Consider the following 20278-nt stretch of genomic DNA (forward strand, 5'->3'; position numbering starts at 1 on the left):
ATTGTTAGTATAATATCGGATTAGAAATAGTAAGACAAGGTGCCGACATGCAATTTTTTGTTGACCAATTATTTAGTTGCAGAATTGAAACCATTATATTATTTATGAAACTGCGTAAGCATACAATCAAATAATTAGCAGATTAAACTGTTTTTGCCAAAAGACAATCGGCGTGCAACGTTTTAGTCGTCTACACTATCGTTACAATAGTAACAAAAACTTGTAATATACCGTATGGTGCATCGGCGTTGGAAACACATCTGGAAACAGGAAATCTTATGTCAATTTTAAACTGTCCAAATATTGACTCTTCTGTTGCTTTTACAGCGATGTCATAAATAAGTTTAATAAAGGTTTGCTTATGTCAAATATGAACAATTTTGGACAATCCGTTTTTAATTAATATATGAAAAACTGCATTTAATTTAGTTACCTCTTCAATAATGTAAAAACCAGGCCTTCTCAATGAAGAATGTCAACATACCTTAAGTTATCAACCTATGATTGAATACAATTTTGTTGTGCTGTCTATGTTACATGTTATAATACCTACGGTTAGTGTGTCCGATATCATTTTTGTAATTTATAACTAGTTTAAATTAGACAAGAGCGTAAGATTTGGGGACTATAATTTGACATTGACAAAATTATAAGTTGACAAGTTAAGGTATGTTGCCATTTACCTGGTTTAGCATTTTTACCTGTTCATTTTTAATTTAAAATTAGACGTAGTTTTTAGTTTTCCTTAAATTAGCCAAAAACGGCTTGCCCAAAATTGTTCAAATTATATTTTCAGCATGCATACCATACTTATAAAAAACCTATTTACGACTTCTCTGTAGAATTAACAGGAGCGCCAATAATTGTATAGTTGAATTTGCATGGGATTTCCTGTTTCCAACATCGATGCATCACCCGGTATACATTTTAGACGAGACATGCCGCCGGCTACCACAGTAAATATTCCAAGTTCCCAACAATGAACAAATTTACACTACCCGTAAAGTCGTGGCAACGTCCATCTCCCATTCATGTTTTCTATAAAAAGTGTCTATATCTCTGTGGCGGATTCATCTCTCCAAAAAAATCTTATGGATATTTCGCCACTGTATGAAAATGAACAAAATAAAATAGTTATTTTTTGTAAACACTGCTGCGTTAATATAACGGAGACTAATAATTGTCAGCAGTGGCTTACTAATAAACAAATTTGCCTAACAGCGCATTCAGATGCAGCGGACCGTCCGCGACTTCGAGCCTTGAGTTTATATGAACAACACCCAGACGGAGCATACGCGACTCATGTGAAATTGTTCATATAAACTCAAGGTACTTGCTCTCTCGTAAGTCGCGGACGGTCCGCTCCATTTGAAAGCGCTGTAAAGGACAAAAAAATGCTTAATGTTTCGGAAAGTATATTTCTTTCCATCGCTGCGCCGGAAGCAAAAAAAAAACACAAAGAAACAAAGAAAAAAATCATTTAAAATATCTAAATGCAACTATCCGAGAATAATAATTTTTGAAAACAGATACATCTACAAAAACCGTTGACGTTCTGTTAAAATGACATTATATCAAGTTAAACTACTAAATTAAAAATGACTACCTGACAAGAATTACTTTACAAGGTAAAACCAAAAAGCTTCAAACTTTCGTTTCTTTATGATTATTTGTAATTTGTTTTTAAATTTTATGTATGTCATGCTTACTTATGTTATGTGCTTTAAAATCAAACTAGCGAATGCCACACATCCCTAACATCTACAGATGCATGAGCAATACATTTATTTTTATTAGCTTCTTTTATTTTTCATTTAGCGGCTATCGCTTCTTATTTATTATGATTTTTGCATTGTTAAAATCTTGAATACTGACAAATCTTAGATTTGTGAAAGTCGCCTTTTCTTAAATAAAAAATATAAAGGTTATTTTTTTAAATAACTATTTTATTTTGTAGATTTTCTTACAGTGGCGAAATACCCATAGGACTTTTTCGGATTAATGTTTTCTGTCGAGACGGCTGCGGCTGCTCGACATGAGGATAACGGTACGTTATAGAGAGAATCGCGCCTCAACTTGAGCTGCGCTCAGCAAACCAATATAGATATTTCAGTGGTTGGTTATTAGACAGTTAAAGCAAGGCATAATACGTATCCGTATCTCTCGACATGTAACGCAGAAACTTACGTTACGTAATGCAAATGGTACATTTGTAATTCTAAATTATTTTGTGAAACAATTTATTTAATTTTAAAATTGAGAATGGATATCTATTACTCCATTGATTCTACATTAAATTTATAAAAGTAATATCGAAAACTGAAGAAAATTATAAATGGAAATTATTTTATTACAGAAAGTAGTCCTTACAACTTAAAATGCTCTTCGTAATAAAAAAATATTGGAAAACAGACACAGCTTTATGATTATTTATTAGATTCCATCTTTTAGAATCCTCATATTATGGTTTTGCCTATAAGAACTAGCATTTAATTAAATAGATTCCAAAATGAGTTTATTATGATGCTTAATATTTTCACTTATAATATCACAAGAGCTTAAATTATTTTCGGAAATTTTTTTGAGGGCACGAATATTTTGAAAATTATCCCGAGTCGAAGACGAGGGATAATTTTCCTAAAATATTCGTGCCCGAAAGAAAATTTCCAGGAATAATTTAAGCTTGCGTGGTATTCGGTAAGAAAATTTCACACCTAAATTTGAAAAAAAAATATGTATTTCCTTAAATAAAAAATATTACCAACCTTAGTTACATCAAATGCTAAAACTCAAATGGGTAATATTTCAATATATAGACATTGTAGTTCATTCACATTATGATTGTAGATCTTATGTTTACCTTTTCAACTGTCAAAAAATTTCCACTAAAGTTTCGTGGCGCCTCGAAAAAATTTCCGGAAATTTTTTCAGTTGCCATGGTAACTAGTTAACATTAAAGCATGTTATTGGTTGAAAAGTAGAGGTGTGAAATTTTCATACTAATTTATTGTAATAAAATAGGCCCAGTTCTGTGACACTGGCCCCAAAATTTATGAAATAACTTAATTACTAGCCAGTTGTGGAAACGAGTTGTTTGTGAATTTGTACGTTCGGCATCATTCGGGTGAAAATCGAAACTCCTTCTGCTCGATACGTTTGCGTTTTGTACGTACGTAAAGGCACGTAAAGATTCGTATCACGTATCCGTAAACGCAAGTGAATTTCACACTGCGCAAGCGTACATGTCAAACGATACGTTTACGTCTACGTCTTTGGCCGTGCTTTAACTGTCTATTTTGGCGTTTTTCTTGTTACATATAATGGCAATAAGTTCTATGACCCATAAAAAAATATGGTTCCATTTAGCTTAAAAAGCCAAATGGAAACTTCTTCAGCCAAATAAAACCATATAATTTTGATGGAATTCGAAATTTTAGACAAAACCATAGACTTCAAAAGTCTATGGACAAAACACATTTTTCGTGTTACAGTACGCAATAAGTTAATAATAAGTTTCGACATAGGACCTTTTGCCACAAAACCACCGATTTATTATATATCTTCTAGTGGTATTGTACTAGTCACTATAAGCTAAGAAAACGCATTTTTGAAATTTAACATGTCTCTATAATGTTTATAAGTTTAGAAAAAATGGATAAGGTGGAGGAATGGACTAAAAGGACTTCTTCAATTCAATTCTTCATACAATTTATAAAAATGTCATTTTAATTAACGCTGATTTGTTGCCGTATGTATTCAATATTGTTTTTATGCTTATTACTTTTCTGCGAATTTCCGGAGTATATTCACAAACTAAATCCATTTTTATAATGCTATCAATTTCGATCCTTTGATTGCTTAAGTGAACTCAGATGAGAAGTGGGCCGACACGAAATTTTGCTTGAAAGCTTAGCCTAATAGTCAATTTTACAGTAAAATTTGATGAATATGTTACTTAAATCAACAAAATAACTTTACAGAAGTATAACAATTTTACTTTAAAAATTTTTCAATCGTTATACATTGAAATGATATGCCTATGCCCTTTGGCCCTAATAATAACTAAAAACGTAATTATTTGTGTAAATTGTCTAATTAAGAAAAAAGGAAAATCAGCTTGTCAACGGAGATTAAAAACCTAATCTTGTTGGCTGAAAAGAGAAGAAAAATGGATCGATCTCTCCACAGTAACTCAGACACTCCAAAGCGTGATTAAATTTAAATCCGCATTAATTACAGTAGCAATTAGAAACTAATTAGAACTAATAAACACGGACTCTCCTAAAACAGTTATTTAATACAAAGTTGAAATATAAATAATATACTTCAAAATAGAAAAAAGTATTATTTATATATTATTATACACTCAGATGTAAAAAAATGCAACGGAAATTTTTTTGGTCAAGTTAAAAGTGTTATATATTTTTTTTATTTTTAGCCCTATTTCATTGACATTTTCAGCAAACTGTATATAAATCGATCAATTTTAATTCGTAAACTCAGTTTATTATAAACGTAAGTATTTGACTTATTATACAGGGTTAATAGAAGAGTGGTTTTTACCATCTGTACAACACACTATGCAATAATTTCGTGAGCAAGTTTTCTTAAAATATTATTTTTCGGTCAGACCATGTCTCCTGAATATTTTGTTTTTTGACTCATGTCAACACATGCCTTGGTTAATTTTTAAGAGCAAAATGAACTGGCCACTAATATTTTACAATTTTTTAATTTATCGTTAAGCTTCATTCAGAACCTCGCTAATTAGTGGAATAAATTAGTAGTTTCAAGTAATTAGTTGTACTTTTTAGTTTACGATCTTTCACAATGTTTAAAAAACACAATTAAAACTAATGCAATATCCTAGCAACAGCTTGCGCTAGTCAGTTGTATCCATAGAGATAGCCTAATATTTGGCTTATAAAACAATCGACTTTTGATTTCTAACCACAATTTCTCTTGATTGATAATCAAAGGCCAAAATAACATTTCTCGCAAATTCTGAAGTATAATTTTATTAGTGAAAAAGTGAAAAGTTTGATAACTTCTTATACTAATTAAAAATGTCTACCACTAATTTTGACGTTCTGAATGCTTATATTGAAATGAAAGACACAAACTTCTACGCTAATTGAAACTACTAATTTATTCCACTAATTGCGAGGTTCCGAATAAAGCTTTACTCTTATATGTTATTCTCATAGTGCCAAGATGGCTTTGGTGATGTCATTGATCTTGTTTCAGATGGCCGATGAATATATATGCTTGGTCCATGAAGAAATCCTTGCAGCCTCATTAACAGTATGAACCGACATGTGCAGAGAGTTTTTAGCAGCCGGGTTTTTTGTTTGTTTGTACATTTAGTTATTACAGTTATTTTTTTTAATACTCTTAGTTCTGTTAGTGTTACTAATATTTATTAAAACCTAGCTTGTATCATTACTTTTTCACCTCGTGATATTGAAAAATAGCATCATGAAGTAATACTAGTTGAAAAAATTGCAAATTGTTGGTGGCAAGTTAATTTCGCTATTAAAAATTTACCAAGGCATATGTTGACATGAGTGAAAAAATAAAATGCCCAGGATGGTTCTGATAGAAAAATAATGTTTTAGGAAAAGTTACTCACGAAATTCCCGCACAGTGAGGTTTAAAGTTAGGGTAAAAAACAACCCTTCCGTTAACGCTGTATAATAAGCCAAATATTAAAGCTTATAAAAAACTGAGTTTATGGATTAAAGTTGATAGACTTATATACAATTTGCTAAAAAATTCATGAAAATAGAGCTAAAATAAAAAAAAAACACTTAACACTTTAAAGTTGACGGAAAAATATTCCGTTGCGTTTTTGTGCATCTGAGTGCATAATAACAAAACATGTTTTATACCAAATATAAATTAAATATTGAATAACATGAAATAAACTATATTATTGAAGTGAAACGAGCTTTACGCGAGCTGGGAGTAAAAATTGAAGACCAGGACACGATACACGAGCGGAAATCATTTCTACTCTACCAGCCCTGAAAATATTTGTTCTTATTTAAGACTCACCCTGTATATGGCGCAGTATCTATTATCTATGAATGGGTCGTTATAATTTTTAATACCATTTCACTAATGCTATATACTTAGGAGCTAACTTTCAATCTGGCAAAAATTAAAACATTACCCTGTGAAGTACAAGGAGGACAAACAAGAAATTATGAAGATCACTCCCCTTCAATCAGTCTACAATTTCATTAAAGAATGTTTAGTGGTTTCAGTCTAGGTTGGCGTAACTCAGACCCCGCAAAGCCCTGCCAGTGTATTTAATTTGGCACTAATTAGAATATATATCCCCGATGTCCCACAGGATAACATCCAGTATAGGACGGGAAAATGGGGCGAATTTACTTTTAATTAAAATTTTTAAAGCACGCCGCGATTTTCAATTACGGCTTCGGATCGATCCGAATAGATAAATATGCCAGGAAAGTTATCTTTTAATTTCTTTGAAGATGTTTTCCTTAAAGATTTATACGAAAAATAGGTAAATTAAAAATTGAACTTGATTGGTACAGATTTTAAAACCCCTTAAATCTTGTTAAGTATAAAGGTTTTAAAACATCATATTTTTAGACACTAGTTTTTTTTATACCAACGTAGGGCCGATTCTGCTTTCTTTCGTAGCTACAAGGGGCTAACAGTCTATTTCACTAGTCCGAAAAAGTAGCAAAATAAGCTTTCGGCATTTATCGTTTTATGTAAAACTGGCTAGGTATTTTTACACAAATGAAGAAGGAAATTAAAGATAAATAATTACCTATTCTATACCCGTATTGTAGCACATTTTTAGATAACTTCTTCATTTTTACGAATTTGATGGTCAAACATCAACAAAATATTCCTTATGTTTGGACTAAATTTTCTCGAAAATAGAGACATAATTTAAAATTCTGTTACAATGCGAAAATAGATTGAAGTTTTTCAACTACAGTGATATATAATTTATATGGTTTTGTAACAAATTGCTCGCTATTTTATGGCAAATGTTGAAGCTCTGTAAACCTTAATCAAGCCTTAATCAAAGCACGTGTGTATGGAATTTTGTATGTGGTGTAACACAATAGGATCAGGCTAAGCCTTAAGCAGAAAAAGCTTTTTTCTGAAATATAATATATTTCTTTCGGCCACACACCCGCTTTACCCGGCCCCTGAGAGCCACCCGAACAGTAGAGCGTAATAGACTCTTAAAATCTTATTATCATTTTTTGTTTCGATTTTTTTTTAAGTATATGTTGTAATTTGAATGAAATTTTGTGGGTAAAAATTACTATAAGTGCTACATATTTTAATGCTAAAAAAGTGTCGACAGACTCTCCAGGGACGTGCATATGGGTTATCACTGGACTGTTTTTCTGAAAAAAAACATATGCGCCACTGACTTTATTTTTCTCTTGTTAGCAAAATTGTGTATTGCGTTTAATGCCGATTAAAAGTTGTATCTGAATATTTTGGCGATTTCAATCTGTTTAATGAGATAAACGCAATTTTATTAATCAGAATTAATAAAATTAAAATAAAAATAAAATTAACAAATTATTTATTTAATCTAATTTATTAGGTATTAAATTTTATTGAAATTTATAATACTGTGATGTTAGTGCTACCTACAGCAATTTTGAAAAAAATAATGGTATTTAAGAAAATAAATCTAACCAAAAGACCTATTTTTTAAAAGTTTTAACATACTGTAGCACTAAAACTATGTATTTCCACGTTTATAGAAACTTGCTAAAATTTTTCTAACAAGAGAGAAAAAAGTCACTGGCGCCACATGTTTTCTATAGAAAAATTTTCTAGTGATAACAGTGATAACCCATATGCACGTCCCTGGTAACTATTACACTTAAAATCTCACTCGAATCACTACAAGCCCTGGGAACAAAATTATAATAAATCGAAGAAAATTACTTCTATTTAAAAATCAATAACTGTAGTAATTTCCAGTGAAACAGGAAGTGACCGAAAACAATTAAATACGTCAATCAATCCTAATTAGAATTTATGTCATATATTAACATACCAAATCTCGGTTTTTTATCTGAAAAAAATAAGAACGTTATAGGGGTGAGCCACTTTTGAGACACAATCCACCCAGTATAATATCAAATGTATTTTAGATCATTATATTAACAACATGATCGAGGGGCAATATACCAACAAACGAATTATGCACCATATAGGTTCCATTGCACAGAATTTTTATTTGAATATCCAAGAATAGATTTTTAACAAAAAAATGTAAACAAAGCAGGAAATCTAGGGTCTTAATTCAAAGCTAAAAACTTAGTTTATGATTTTTATTTTCGTAGTTATGTGATTATGAATTGTTGATACAGAAACGAAAAATGATTATATTTAAATGTATATTATTGTAATGTAACTATCTGGCATTATAAAACAATTTTTGATAAATAAGTGACAACCTAATATTTTAAGTAAGAACAACCTTCGGATTGTCACGGGATTTCTAACAGAACAATGTCTCCTCAACGAACACCTCAGTAGATTGAAACTGAGAAACAACGGCAAATGTAGATTCTCTTGGGAAGATGAGGAAACACCAGAACACCTCATCACTGAGTGCGCAGAGACGACAACCGTTCGTACCATAAACTTCTGATGTCGGAAACGTAGAGCTGGCCTCTGTGGAGCCGTCTCAGATACTGGCTTTTGTCAAAGCCCTGAGACTGCATGATGAGTTTTAATTCGTTTTAACTCGGAAAAAGTGAACACACAAGAGAGATCTGTAAGGTCGCGGTGATTAACCCCCTCCTAAATATTCTATATTCTACGTAATATATTTCTCTATACATAGAGTTTGTATGTCGTGCGTACCAAGCAACGATTGGTCTATTTATTATTATTTGTCTTAGGAAATACCCACTAAGCAAATTGTCCATGTGCAATTGTGTCTATTTAAATTTAACATCATTCTAAATCGTTACAAAAGGCTCCCACCTGTCAAATCGATTCCAGATTATTCACTGCGAGAACAGGAGGCATCCGTTTATAAACGCATGCCGGTCTGGCAATATCCCTACACATCACACACTCCGCTTTTATGTTGTGCGCGTCTGCTACGGCATACCTTCAACAGGCGTTGGAATTCCAGAAGTATTCCTTTCCGAAATAGCGGCGGCGTCATTCTCTTATTTATCTGAAATGCGACACGATAGACACGATACCGGAAGCCTGAATTCGTATCGACATAGCAAAACGTTTGATTTATAGACCCTATTTATTGTAACCCATTGGCCAATGATCAATACAATTCAAAACCTATATTTGATATCAATTAAAGTTTTAGTTACATAATCGAGGGCGCGATTTTTAAATTCATTGTTCCCAACCATGGAGATATTCGGCGCCTGGCTGACTAACTGGAATTTAAACTTCGCTTTGGTTATTCAGGTGGTAGCTCTGCATTTTATTTATTTCTTGACATTTTCATTCGTTTTGACACTTTAGTTTTGTATTACGAGATTTTGGTTGAAATAAATAGTGTTGTGATACTTTAAACTTAAAAATGTTTACTACACTTACCTTGCAGTCGAAAATGGTTCTTTTTAGAACCTCTTTCAGTGCGAAGCGGTACCAGACAGCTTAATAGCCGTGAAAAACTCATCGCAACTGTATTAGAATATTTTGAACGGGAAAGCGATAATAGTGGCCCTCTATGTCTCTTAAGAATATATTACGCTGGACTTCCCAGTGAGTAATCACGGGAACATTAGGGAACAGTTACGTATCTACGTTTTATTGCTTCATATTAGGCAAAATATGGGTCTGGCATCGTAACAACGACGTCACCTAGAACATATTTTCCTTAAAGGAATAAAACGCTCACTGGGTTTTGGGTCGCTCTCAGGGGTCGGGTAAAGCGGGTGTGTGGCCGAAGGAAATATATATTATATTTCAGAAATCTGCCTAAGGCTTAGCCCAATCCTGTCATGTTAAGCCACACCCAAAATTCCAAACGCACGTGCTTTGATTAAGGCTTGATTAAGGTTTGCAGAGCTTCAGCATTTGCCATTTGCCAAAATGCAAGCAATTTGTTACAAAGCCATATAAATTTCCGTATTGTAATGGAATTTTAAATTATGGCTTTATTTTCGAGAAAATTTAGTCCAAACATAAGAAATATTTTGTTGATGTTTGACCATCAAAATCTAAAAATAAAAAAGTTGTCTAAAAATGTGCTACAGTACGGATATAGTGTAATCTTTTATCTTTAATTTCCTTCTTCATTATTTGTGTAAAAATACCTAGCCAGTTTGACATAAAACGTTAAATGCCGAACGCTTATTTTGCTACTTTTTCGGACTAGTGAAATGGACTCTTAAGTGCTGTTAGTAGATGAGTTTTGTTGATGTAAATAATAACTGTTAATAATTTTAATAATTAATAAATTAAATAATAATTAAATTATTTTTGTTTCCTAAAATATTTTCATTAAAAAAATATATAAAAGTAGGCAACGCTGTGTCGGCCAAACGTAATCACGTGACTAAAAGTCTATTTGGTATGAACTGTAGTTATATTTATTCAATATCAGTGATGTTGAAACTAAGATAATTAAGGATTAAACGACTTACCTGTAAGGAAGTTCAATCCAAATTATACGAAGTTGGACACGTCCTCCTAGATCACCATGTAGTAATACTTCTGTCACTGTTTTGAGCGCATGTTTAAAGAAAATGATTCACCGCCTCTTATATCACACCACTTTTATGTCTCATTATACTTCTGAAGCATTCTGATCGCCGTTGGGTCGGGTATGTATCTATCATATAGATAGTTTACCTTTGATAGTGTGATTCACTTTGTCAGACACATAAGGGTGGGTTGATCTAGGAGGACGTGTCCAACTTCGTATAATTTGGATTGAACTTCCTTACAGGTAAGTCGTTTAATCCTTAATTATACTTCAGTTGGACACGTCTTCCTAGATCACCATGTAGATGTTTAAAGAAATTTAAGGCGATCTGCATGTAAATTTTGCTGCATTTTAAGAAAATGCAAAACAAAAATATGTATGTTAATTATAATAAGAACTTGATAGTATGTAACATTTATAGCATTTCCCGTTATGCTATTTTTTCTTATTAAATTATAATAATTATATGAACATAATACGTATAGTAGCTTATTGTTTATATAAATCACACTCTAATAAACTACTATACCAAAACTCATAAAGTTTATATATTTTAATTTCCTATCTAACGACGAACAATTAACATTAAAGTATCCACGACTTAACAATCTACTTCTTATTTTTTGTTATTAATAATGTCGTTTATGTAAAATTAGTAAACGACTGCTCTTTGGCACCACTTATTATTGGTTTGTTATAAAATTTACAAACGTTAGTGATTTTTCGGACCAGCTTACTGCGTTGCGTATGGTTTCAATGGTTACCCCCATTCGCAGCGCCGGCGCCGCAGAAGTCGCGGCATGTCGTGTATTGTGACCTTTAAATTTGTCTGCATTTACACCACCTCTTTTTAAACCCTCTTTTATCCACTTACTTAAGGTTTGGGTGGAGACCCGTCTGTATGGTTTTTTTGTTGTTATAAATAAGTATTGTTCGTTACTCCTAAGGTTTTTAGTACGTTCTATGTAATGCAAAATCGTGGTGGCAGCACAAAGATGGGGTTTTCAGCAAAAAAGAAAAGTTAAAGCTTCGGCTGTGCAGATTTTGGGGTAGATGTTTTTAAAATATCGTTAATTTTAATGTGCAGTCCTTCTTCTCTATGATGTGTATTTTCCAACCGTATACTTGATAGAGTTTGAACCCTTTGTGCTGTACATAAGGCCAGTAATAAGATTAATTTTATTGATAAAATTTTTAAGTCAAGGTCATGTAATGGATACAGTTTTCCAAGCATTACCAACACCGGGTGCGGATCCCAAATTTCTTCATATTTTGGGAATGATGATCTACATTTAAATATACCTTTCATAAGCCTTTCCACTGATTCAGTTTTCCCCGCATCCGTTAAGATGTTAAGGGCTGATCGGTGAGCGTTGAGGGTGTTATATTTTGAATTATTTTGATATTCTTGACTTAAAAATTTTAAAATATCCGAGTATACTGTGTTGGAAAATCATGTTTAACTGACAAAAGACCCACCATTTTTTATATGTTGTATTATACTGTTTGATTGTGCCCAGAGAAATCTGGCAATCAATGGTTTGTTTAGGTTGCAGTTGGGCCTAGGTTTCTTGCTGGAAAACCATTTCCAAATTTTAGTAGTGTTAAAATTAAGGTTCAAAAAAAAATTAAGGTTTTACACCTCCCATTCTATCAGTATATGATATTCTTGGTCTCAAAAACCTCTAGCGTTTAAATAATTACAATAGGTACCCTAGCCCGATTTTGGTGCATCAATACTAGGTTATTGAAGTACATTTATGATCTAGTAGTACATACCTTGATGGTTGCGTGGAAGAGCACAAATGTGAACGTCGCCATCGTTATTATTTTAATTTGTATACAATTGTTTATATACCTAATAAAGACATTTTGAATTGAATTGAATTTAGGAAGCATGAAGTTTTAATCTGCACATTCTATGTTTCTGAGCCACCAGTCATAAACTTCAGAAAAAAAAAACTTGTTGGAACAAAGAACGCGTTATAATTTTTATTATTTTCCTTAAGGGCTTTGTATTGAGCTCATTCAAATCTCTTAATATGTATAAAGCCAGCTGTTGAAATTTCTGACTAGGTATGAAAAGACCTTTTTTTTTTATTTATATTTCCAATACATTTCCAGTATACACTAAATTTTTGTCTAATAAAAGAACATCATCAAGATTCGTAGTCATTCACAAAGAATGTTTTCCCTTAAACAGTTAATTACAGGTGTTCAGGGGGTTGAAAAACATATGTTGCAAATTCCAGAAAAATAGCTTAAAATTCATATTTTCCCGTGGATCTGAACCTATATTATATTTTAAAGGTTTAATTTAAATTCCAGTTTGCTGCAATGAGAGTTTCTCGATAACTATATTGTTTAGGTTAGTGTAAAATTTTAGGTTTAGGTCTACTAGTTTAGGACCTAAAATATATTTTAATCGCAACCTTATTTATTATAACCTTTTACATAACATAAAACAAGTTTGTTGTGTTATTTCCAACCATTGGCTGTAAATAATCAATTATACCAGCATATTTGTTTTGAGTTCTAACCTGAATTATTGTCTCCTCCAATCCATCCTGCCTTCTTTCGACTTCTTGCTCCCCCCCTCGTTCTTTTTAAAATGGTTCTTCTAGGAATTTGTCTCCTCTCTTTTCTTTATTCTGTCTGTGGACCTTCACCTGGGTCACAAAGCACTCATTTTTAAGTGTTTTGGTTTCTGAAATGAGCTTGCTAGTATTTTTTTCCCTGGTATTGTCAAGATTCTTGGCTTTGCATTTTTCACTAAAACTTTACTAAAAGGCATATTATCGCTTATTTGACCTATCGCATCGTCACGCTTTTAATTTTACTATTAAAGTGTGAATTTAATAAAAACCTTACAATGGCGATGGTTCGTACGGTAGGATGCTCCTAACATAACGGTTTCCCTAAATTTATCAGATTTTAAGGGTAACTACCTTGGTTATTTTCTTTGGAAAGTTCCACTAAACTTGTAATTGTTTGGTCTAGTGGTGACATTGTTTTTCCTAAAACCGTGCTGTAGGTCTATCAAAAAATATATATCTTACTTTCTGTCGAAGAAAACATGATTTGGACCTCCGGATTTAACCTCTGTCCTTATAATATACTGCAATTGCTGGGGATGGGAAAAATTATTTTAGACTGCCTTTTGTTTGCTATATGGCAACCAAAAGGCCTCTTAAATTGCAAACATGTGTAAGACAAATCCTAATATAACACTATCTGAATCTGTATCTTTAATCAAAGACAAAAAACATTTTTGGAGAGCGTTTAAAATATTTTTTAATAGAATATTTTATAACTCAGCCTAAGCCTTGTATATAAGAATATATAAACAAGGGCCTAAGGTACATTTGTGCAACTTCTGCAGTTCCCCGTCCCCATAGCAATATTCTAGTTTAAGAACCAATAGCTTTTATTTTTAAACAGATTCAGATTCGTTTTGACCTGTCTAAAAAATATATAGTTCATTATTTCCAATTCAAAACGAACAATAAAATATTTATCAAAAATGAGCAAAAAGCACACTAGAAAAAGGTAAACAAATAACAATGTTGCGTCACCCTGGTGCTGTAGAAAAACCATAGAGTTAAAAATTAAAAGAAAAACACTCCATTCGGCGTTCTGTGGCCGGGTATAACATATATAAGTTACCTGTTTTAGCACAAGCTTTTATTTAATAAAAACTGCAAAGCATATTTTTCAAAAACAGCCACAAAATATGGGATCCAAGATTCAGATTATTTTAATAGTTCTCAGAGACATACTAGCGTGCATAAGTCAAGAACTATGCTGGGTTACAATGTTTATATGAGCATATGTTTATATCCACAGGGTGGATTACACAGCTAGTAAATATTAGGTAAAATACTAATATTTGTCTCACCATTTTCCAAATCCAGCCGGAAAATACAGATCATGTTAATAGTTTTCGGAGACATACTAGCGTGCATAAGTCAAGGACTATGCTGGGTTACAAATGAGTTTTTCTTTTCCTATTGATATTTATACGTGTATATAATTATATGCGGATTAATCCAAGCTAGTAAATATTAGACAGAATCATAATATTTGTCTCACTCTTATTGATAACCATTCAAATCCATCTTAATTCATATTTCCGAACACATTTTTGTTTTCTTTTGGGTTGCCAAGGTGACTTTGGGCTTTTACTCTAATTTTCTAGACACTTGAATATTTAGCAAGTGCAACTAAGATTTTGAACTTGAATATTTAGCAAGTAATCTTGTAGGACATTGACGCCCAATGGGTGTTGTCGGTACTTGGATATTTAGCAAGTACTTTATTAGCACCCTGTGGTGTTACTGGCACTTGCATATTTAGCAAGTGCAACTAAGATTTTGAACTTGAATATTTAGCAAGTAATCTTGTAGGACATTGACGCCCAATGGGTGTTGCCGGTACTTGGATATTTAGCAAGTACTTTATTAGCACCCTGTAGATGTTACTGGCACTTGATTATTTAGCAAGAGCCCACATTTTTTGTGCCCAAAATAACGTTTAGGTTCTGTTAAATTTTAATATAGGTTTACTTTATCGAGCCGATAAGAAAAATTGCTTAAGGTGCGTATTCATTATCCGAACGAACGAACGAACGAACGAACGAACGAATGAAAGTGCGGTATACTTAGACGGGGACCGAACGCATGCGGCCGTTCGTTCGGTCGTGCGCTCGACCATCCGCTGCGAGTCAGTACATCAAAGGCGTTCGCCTGCGTGCGCTTTCAGATTTAAGGTGCGTATTCATTATCCGAACGAACGAACGAACGAACGAACGAACGAACGAATGAAAGTGCGGTATATTTAGACGGGGACCGAACGCATGCGGCCGTTCGTTCGTTCGTGCGCTCGACCATCCGCTTCGAGTCGGTACATCAAAGGCGTTTAGACGTCATGGTACAAAGAATACACGGTATGATCGATAGCGGCTCCAATTTCGTTCAGTTCGCGCATACCACCTGTGACGTCACTAGGAAAATGAGGAATAAATAAAAAATAAAGAAAGTTGACAGGAGATCTGCATTTTTGAGGTTATGGTTAAGAATTTTTTATTTTTAAGACTTTTTAGTTCGTTTAATTTAATAATTACTAAAACCAGCAGTTCCAAAAATATATTTAAGAATAATAATTATATATTAACATGGATTTGGACGATAATAGGTAAAAATACTAAATTTATTTCTATATTCGGTATAAAATTGTTTTTAGGTTTTTAGTTTGCGATGTTTATGGTAAATAATTTTCATTTTCATTGCCTCTGAATTCACATGAGGACAGAGTTGAGGATATCTATGGAAAAGTAACCACAAGAGGAATTGTTACATCATTTAAAAAATATTGGGAAGTTTATTGTTTCCCATCGAAAAGTAGAAAATGCCAATGCAGATGAACGTATTGTAATTGTGATAGAAGTAATTCTAAGGGTGAAGTTTATTATAATTAGTGGAAGTAATACCAAGGGTGAAGTTTATTATAATTAGTGACCTCTGCTTCTTTTTATATGTAGAAGTTTCTGGTTTTGAGAATAAATCGGTTGAACGACACCCAAAATTTAAAGGAAGTATTTGCATACCCAGAATATGCCCATCAAGGATTATATAGCTCAAATTTCCTTTAATGGTAGGCAATTATTCAATGCAAATTAACTTTTTAAGTGACTAAAATATTAAATAGTTTACAATATGGTATATCACTAAAAATATATTACTTTTAGGTACAATTAGGGCCCGATACATTTCAAAAAGTAGAATATTATTTTATATTAAATGAGGTATTGTACTAACAATCAATTTATATTAATAACGGAGATTAAAAATAACAGAATAAATAGTTCTTTTTCTTATACTACAAAAATAAATTATAGAATACAACAGTATTTAAAAAAAAAAAAAGTGATGTTCCGGCCGAGATTCGAACTCCGGTCTCTCGCTTCCCTAGCCCGACTCCTTATGCACTGCTCCATAGTAACTTGCTTAGCGATAATTCAATGACGGTATATAAACAAAAAAAAAAACAGGTTTATAACAATATCTTGACGATTTGAACTGGCGCGCGAATGAAGAAATGCGTGCGGTCTTCTCGTGCGGTTCTATCGTGCGGTCCCCGTCCATACCACTAGCGAACATTCGTTCGTTCGTTCGTTCGTTCATGCGGATAATGAATACGCACCTTTATATTCGAGTCGATAAAAAGTTGTTTATTTACCGGATTCGATAGTGCTATGAGTCATGAATGGTATGTTTTAAGGCAGGCAATTTACGGCCGCGTCGCCGAAGAAAATAATATAATTTTAGGCGATGCGGGGTGTAGGCTAATAGCCTACACCCCCTAGACCATCTCATAGCTATTTCTACTACCCTTGTTTACTTGTATGAACTAAAAAAACTAATTAGGGAATTAAAGGTTATTTACTTACTTGATTCATATGTATACAGTTTCTTTTCAAATTTTTTCATTTTCCACCTTTTCTTGGCCCTTTACTCACAACCTATTTCCCTTTTCTTTACCCCTTTCCGCGAATTTTGTATAAAATATTGTCTGCTAAATTTACACTGCTACTCGTGCCAGCGCAAGAAGTATAATGGGACATAAAAGTGGTGTGATATAAGAGGCGGTGAATCATTTTCTTTAAACATGCGCTCAAAACAGTGACAGAAGTATTACTACATGGTGATCTAGGAGGACGTGTCCAACTGAAGTATAATTTCAAATTTTCATTGTTTTTATTTATTATTTATTTCACTTACACAACGTTTCGGTCGGAAGTATCACTGACCGTTGTGAACTAATCTTAATCCTAAAACTACTACTGCTGATCATATGTGGTTCAAGCAGCAAAATGTTTGCAAAGGCTTGTAGAAACGAGGCTCTTGGAGAATTTGATAAAATAATAGCTACCGCAACGCTCCCTATTCATGACTCAGTTCCTACTTAACAGGTAATAGACTGAAGTCGAGAAATCCGCGTTTACGAACAGCTAAACAACTAAAGAGAAGTAAGTACAATTCTCGAAAACAGTGGCTTCAGTTATAGAGGAAAATTACTGATGCGCACCAGTAGTCTTGGTTCGAGAATAACTTTTACCGGATACCGGGTACCGACATAAACCGGAAAACCTGGTTAAATTTGAATAAGATACGCTCTGGACATGGAAGATATGCGGATCCTCTTTATAAATGGGGTAAATACCTTTCCCAGAATATGATTGCGGAGCCCCTGATAAAACCATCCATTACCTAATTAGGGAGTGCAACCTAGGCGCTCATGTTGAAGACTGCTCCAGCAGTTTTGGAATGGATAGGGCATTTAAATGTTAATATACAGGTTTCGGCAATAGTGCGTCGAGCATCTGCAGCTCCCGAGGCAGCTCCTATAATAAAAAAGTTAGAAATGTTGTTGAAAAGTGCAGATCTAAAGTATGTAATAGAATGTATTTCAGGAAAAAAAATTAACTTCTACAGGGTGGCTCAAAAAAGTGTGAGTGGATCGGTGGATCTTTTTGATCATTTTATATAATAATTCCAACGTTTATGCAAACCGTTTATATAATAATTCCGTCGTCTTATGCAAACTACAGAAGACAACGCATGGCGTCATTGATGACGTGCAACGAAAATTGTTTTAATTTCCGTTTAAATAAAAAATATATTCTTTTCAGCGTTTCTTAAAAAAGTTATTACAAATACAAGAACTGTCCTGAAATCAAAACTCTATGAGGTATTTACTTTAGATAGTCTATACTTACTTTAATACAAATATCGTAATCTTAAATTATACAGGGTGTTCAAAAGTCTACGCCAAACTTTCTGAAATACAAAATAATGTTTATTGTTTTTTAATGGGTTTACATTTTTTTTAGACACCCTGTATATAATTTTTTATTAAATATAAGAGAGATATAAGAAAGATATAAAAAATGAACATTTTTTGTATTTATAGTATTTCAAAATTTTCAACGGTTTCGAAGATACTCGCGTTATTATTTCATATGGATTGTTTAACGGTAAAATACGAGAAAAATCATTAGTTAGGTGTTGTAGGTTGAAAATTTACTGTGAAAATTACATTTGAAATTGAAAACCACGAATACCTGCGAAACCGTTAACAATTTTAAAATACACTAAATACAAAAATGTTCATTTTTAATTATATCCTTCTGTTAAAAAAATAATATACAAAGTGTTCTGTTTAAAAGTTTGACATAGAATTTTGAACATCCTGTATGATTTACGATTATCATATATTATAGCAAAGTAAGTACAGACCATCTAAAGTAAATACCTAATATAAGTATAGAAATCAGGACAGTTCTTATAATCTTTTTAATAAAAGCTGAAAAATAAATATTTTTTATTTGTTTATTTTTAACTATCGAAACATATTTACCCATATCTTACGGATTATGTAAAGTGATCTGAAACGTGGCCAAAAATGCAATAATATACGGAGTGTTTCATTTAAAAAAAAATAGTCCGAACCACTCACACTCTTTTAAGCCACCCTATAGAAGTTAAAATATTTTCATAAACTACATCCTAGTACATAATTTAGGTTTGCACTTAAACAAAATTCCCAACTTTTTACCAGAGCTACAGATGCCCGACGCACTATTGCCGGACCCTGTATAGTATTCGCAAATAGGTACGTTCTTTATGTTCTGGTCTTTTTATCATATACTTATTTTTTTTATATTTACATTGTATTGTTTTATTCGCATTGTATTTTATTGTATGTTTATGTATAAGAGTCTGGTTTTCTGGCATATACGTGAGCAATGCAATAAATAAATAAATGACGACTCATGTATGACAAAGTTACTACCACAGCTTACTCATAGGTTACTACTTTTTTTAAGACACTCACCTTCCTTACACTCACCTTAAGATAAAAATTGTATGCGATGGAACGTATATGACGCATATATTTTAGAATTCATAGCAAAAATATAAGAACATTATAGAAAATAACGTACATATAATGCCGTTGGTTTTCGGGTATATTTTGGATTCTAATCTGCATCATATAAATAACAGTTGATCAAAGATACATATGAACTTAAACAGTGTTCTTTGTTGCTACTTCAGTAAATGTTAGATAGTAAGGTAGTTCGGTCAAACACTAATGTCACATAAAGTATAATATCATTCCCTTCTTCTGCTACAGGTCAATCAAATACATCCTAAACAATATTCAGTATAATAAGTTACAAAAATCAACTTGCTGTCATTATTAAAAAATAAACATTTAACGAAAAATTGTGAATAGTGATTTTTCATAAATAAAAAAGAAATTGGTAGAAACTATACAAAACGAACAATTTGCTCCATTTCAATGAGGTCTTTAAAAAATTCCATACAGAATTTCCTCCAAGATAAAATTGGAAACTGATTATTCGTCATCTGAAAAATGTATTTTCCGTATGTTCAGTAGGCGATGCAACACAGGGATCATACAGTATTATGTGATATATTTCTATTCCTCTCTTGACATTCCACATCCCTACATAATGGACGCGTAGCACATGAAAGCGGTCTCTAT

This window comes from Sitophilus oryzae, unplaced genomic scaffold (genome assembly GCF_002938485.1).
Source record: "Sitophilus oryzae breed Bouriz unplaced genomic scaffold, Soryzae_2.0 scaffold_1126_pilon_pilon, whole genome shotgun sequence".
NCBI classification, from domain to species: domain Eukaryota; kingdom Metazoa; phylum Arthropoda; class Insecta; order Coleoptera; family Curculionidae; genus Sitophilus; species Sitophilus oryzae.